The sequence below is a fragment of the Sminthopsis crassicaudata genome, chromosome 6 (genome assembly GCF_048593235.1).
Source record: "Sminthopsis crassicaudata isolate SCR6 chromosome 6, ASM4859323v1, whole genome shotgun sequence".
Lineage (NCBI taxonomy): Eukaryota > Metazoa > Chordata > Mammalia > Dasyuromorphia > Dasyuridae > Sminthopsis > Sminthopsis crassicaudata.
The window spans coordinates 242,821,287-242,825,991 of record NC_133622.1 but is presented as its reverse complement, the minus strand read 5'-3'; the positions used below and the strand labels follow the sequence as shown (position 1 = coordinate 242,825,991).

Genomic DNA, 4,705 nt, shown 5'->3' with positions numbered 1-4,705 from the left:
AGAACATTAAAGGCATAGGAAATAGTAAGAGCAAAGAAATAATGGGGCTGAGACTGTAGTCAGGAATTGAAGAGCATTCATGCCACATCTGATTGGAAATTGAGACTAGTTAGAAGATATGCAGAAAGGCTGAGAAATTATGGGATGCCAGAATGTGGATGGAATAAAATTACAGGGACCAAATTAACTCTAGAAGAAATAGGGAGTAATGAAAATTTTAGAGTGGAAAGAAATGAGCAAACCTAATATTAACTAAGATTTCAAATTGTTAAGGCAGAAGTTTGAAATACAATGGATTACAGGGGGAGAAGAGAGGAAGGAGGAAAACTTGTTAGGAAAATTTTGCATTCAGACCAGGATCAGTCTTACTAGTAGAAGGAATCCTGTCAATTATTTACTAGAAACATTCCCATCCCTCCCCCACTTTATAAATGAGGAAACTGAAACCCAATGAGATTAAACGACATGCCCAATGTTGTACTTGTATGAGAGAAAGAATTTAACTTCACATCTTCTCACTCCAAATTCAAATATCTTACACATGTAGATACATATATACTTGTATGTTTGGATAATCTATACAGCCTTTTTCATGTGATACAGTTATCTATGCGTGCTTACACACATATGTGTGTTTATGTATGTATATATGAACAGAGAGCCACAGAATTGTGTGCATGTGTGTCTATTTCTGTTGAGGTCACTATGGTCATTCTAGATACATTCAAGTGTGCAATCTTACATTCAAGCTTTTCTATGATCCTTCATACATACACACACACACATATATATATTTATCTCTCTCTCTCTCTCCATATATATATATATATATATATATATATATATATATATATATATATATATATATATATATATATGGAGAGAGAGAGAGAAAGAGAGAGAAGAGAGAGAGAAAAAAGAGAGAGATTAAGAGAGAAAGAGAGTGAGAGAAGAGAGAGAAAAAAGAGAGAGAGAAGAGAGAGAAAAAAGAGAGAGAGAAAGAGAGAAAGAGTGAGAGAAGAGAGAGAGAAAAAAAGAGATACAGAGAGAGAAAGAGAGAGTGAGAGAAAGAGAGAGAGAGAAGAGAGCGAAAAAAAGAGAGAGAGAGAGAGAGAGAGAGAGAGAGAGAGAGAGAGAGAGAGAGAGAGAGAGAGAGAGAGAGAAGAGAGAGAGAGAGAGAGAGAGAGAGAGAGAGAGAGAGAGAGAGAGAGAGAGAGAAACTATGGTAAGATACTCTCAATGTTAAGGCTCTACTGAAATCCCTTCTTCTTCACCACTAACTTAAAAATCCCTGGATACTTTTAAAGTGCAACTCAAAACACAACAATCTACCTGAAACTTTTTCTTATTCACTCAACTTTTAGTCTCCCCCTACCATTTACAATGAACATGTAGGAAATTGTTTTTGAATGATCATGTATATTTGTAGTGAATTTTTTTTTACCTTCTTAATATATGGAAGAAGGGGTAGAAGATGGAGGGAAAGAATTTGAAATGGAAATAATTGAAGTAAAATGTTGGAATATGTATGTAGGCAGGTATATGTGTGTTTATAAATCTATATGGGATATTGGGCATCAGTATATATGTGCATATATACATACATATAGATAAAATCACACATATATATTTGTTGTTGAGTCATTTCAGTTGAGTCCAATTTTATGACCCCATTTGGAGTATTTTTTGGCAACTTTAACGGGATGGTTTGCCATTTCTCTTTCTAACTCATTTTACAGATGAAGAAATTGGGGCACATAAGGTTAAGTGGCTTGCTTGAGACACACAAATAGGAAGTATCTGAGGCTAGATATTGATTCTGGGAGATGACTTTTTGATTTCAGGCCCAACAGTCCATCCATTGCACCATCTAGCTTCCCACACGTTTAGATAGCTAATTGTTAAATTCTTAGAAATTCTTACAAAACTTTTGAGAGAATTGAAGCTCCTTGATGTTGGGGATGGTCTGACTTCATTGATCTTTTTGTATATTCAGATGTCTGGCATAAAGTAAATATTTAAAAATAGTTGCTCATTGATTTATTAAATTCTTATTAATTTAAATTCTGAAGTTTTGTATGTGTTGAGATTTTACCAAGAATACCACAGGTAGCTAATAAAAAGGCAGATGTTACAAGGTGAATTCCTTTAATTTGCCGATTGTCATTTTTTGGGTCACTATATCCATAGAACTTAGGACAGAATTTTTTTTAACATATGATAGGCATTTAATAAAAGCTATTTGAATGAATGAGTACATGAATAACAAATGATTGAAGGAATAAATGATAACTGTTGAATGAAAAATTATGTAGTTAGAGTATGGGATTTCTATGTATTAATTTTTCTACTGATGTTCTGAATTATTCACTTAGATGATTTTAATTTCTCTTTCTTTTTCAAAGGCGTGTATCATTGTACTTTTGAAAAATGTATACTCCTGCCATCATGCATGGATGAGATAAAGTGAAGTCATGGAAAAATTTAATCACACTGTGACTGAGTTCATCCTGGTGGGTTTCACCCAGGATCCTGTGCTACAATCGGTGCTCTTTGTCCTTTTCTTCATAGTGTACACTGCAACAGTGGTAGGGAACATCACTCTAATAGTGTTAATCTGTACAGACTCCAGGCTTCATACCCCCATGTATTTCTTCATTGGCAACTTGTCTTTTCTGGATCTCTGGTATTCTACTGTTTACACCCCCAAAATCATGATGACCTGCATCTCTGAGGACAAGAGCATCTCCTTTGCTGGGTGTGTGGCTCAGTTCCTCTTCTCAGGTGGCCTGGCGTATACTGAATGCTACTTGTTGGTTGCCATGGCATATGACCGCTATGTGGCCATCTCCAAACCACTGCTCTATGCTCAAGTCATGACTCAAAGAGTCTGTGTGGGTCTTGTAGCAGCTTCGTATCTTGGAGCCTTTGTTATCGTTGGCATCTTTACCCCATGAAACATTCACCATGCCTTTCTGTGGGGATAATGTCATTGATGACTTCTTCTGTGACCTACCACCCTTGGTGAAGCTCTCATGTGATGTGAAGGCCAATTACCACATTTTCCTTTATTTTGTGCTCGCTTCTAATGTTCTTACACCCATAACATTAATCCTGGCCTCTTACATTTTCATCATTGTTGCCATCTTGAGGATTCGCTCTACCCAGGGTCAACTCAAAGCCTTCTCCACTTGTTCTTCTCACTTGATCTCTGTCACTTTGTACTTTGGCTCCATTCTTTACATTTATTATCGTCCCAAATCCAGCTATTCCCAGGAGCAGGATAAAATTGTCTCCTTATTTTACACTGTAGTTTTCCCTATGTTGAATCCAATGATATATAGTCTGAGGAACAAAGATGTGAAAGAAGCCTTGAAGAAACTCTTAAAGATGACAGCTTCCTGAATTGAATAGATACACAAATAGCAAAGCCTTGATTTTCCTTTTCTATTATAATCACATGAATATTCACTATCGTTTTCATGAGAAGTTATGATTGCTTTGGAGAATATTTTCTATTATACCAAGTGGCTTGCCATACTTTGTTTTACTGTGGAATAAAATTATCAGAGTTAAGATAATTTAGCCTAAGCAACCATCAGTAAGAAGTGTAAAGTTTCTTTGGAAAAAAACAATTATATACTTACATTCTATAATCTCAAGTTATTTAATGTCTCTTTGAAAAAAATCTTCATGTTAATATAAATTTTATTTGACCAATATGGTAGTGATATTCTTCTGAGCTCTTAGAAATAAGCTTTTTTGCTTTTATCTTCATAGAAACAAGAGTTTGCCATTTCCTATAGTCTTTTCTCCTGTGCCCAGCTCTAGGATCTTCTTAATTTTTGTGGAAAATTGACCTCTACCACTGACAGAGCCCAAATGTTCATGCAATCCCATAGTCTACTTCCCATACCTGCTGATGATATAGTCCCTTCTTTGTGTCCAGTATGACTTTACTATACTTTTCCTGATTAGAATTTAAAGGCAGATTGATTTTCAAACTTGTTTTTATATTCCTATCACATAGCACTGCGCTTAGCCATTTTTTATTAAGTTGTTCATTCATATCTGATTTCATGCGTGAGTTTTCTTTCTTTTAGAGCTTTTTATTTTTCCAAATACATATAAAGCTAGTCTTCAACATTCATTTTTGCAAAACCTTGTGCTCCAAAACTCTCCCCCTTTCTACTAGACGGCAAGCAATTCACTACAAGCTAAACATATGCAATTTTTCTAAACATATTTCCTTATTGATCATGCTGCACAGGGAAAAGAATATCAAAATGGAAAAAAAAGAACATGAGATAAGAAAAAAAAAACAACCAAATAGTTACACAAAATGATAAAAATGCAATGCTGTGTCCCACATTCAATCTCCCTAATTCTCTCTCTGGATGCTGATGGCTCTTTCCATCACAATTTCAATAAAAAAAGAGCCAAGCTTATCACAACTGATCATCATATAATATTGTTGTTGCCATGTGCAATGTGCTCTTGAGTTTACTGATCGTATTTAGTATCAGTTTATATAAGCCTTTCAAGGCTTTTTTTGAAATCAGCCTACTCATTATTTATTACAGAATAATTATATTCCATTGTATGTATATATGTATATACATACAATAGAATATAATAAATAATGGTTATGTATATATATATGTGTATATATTCATATATATATATTCATATATATATATATGGA

General features: G+C 34.5%; 1 pseudogene; it reads left to right on the top strand.

Annotated features, from left to right (window-relative positions):
- Positions 1-2,456: 2,456 nt before the first annotated feature.
- On the top strand, positions 2,457-3,405 carry LOC141546913 (olfactory receptor 9G19-like; annotated as a pseudogene).
- Positions 3,406-4,705: the final 1,300 nt, after the last annotated feature.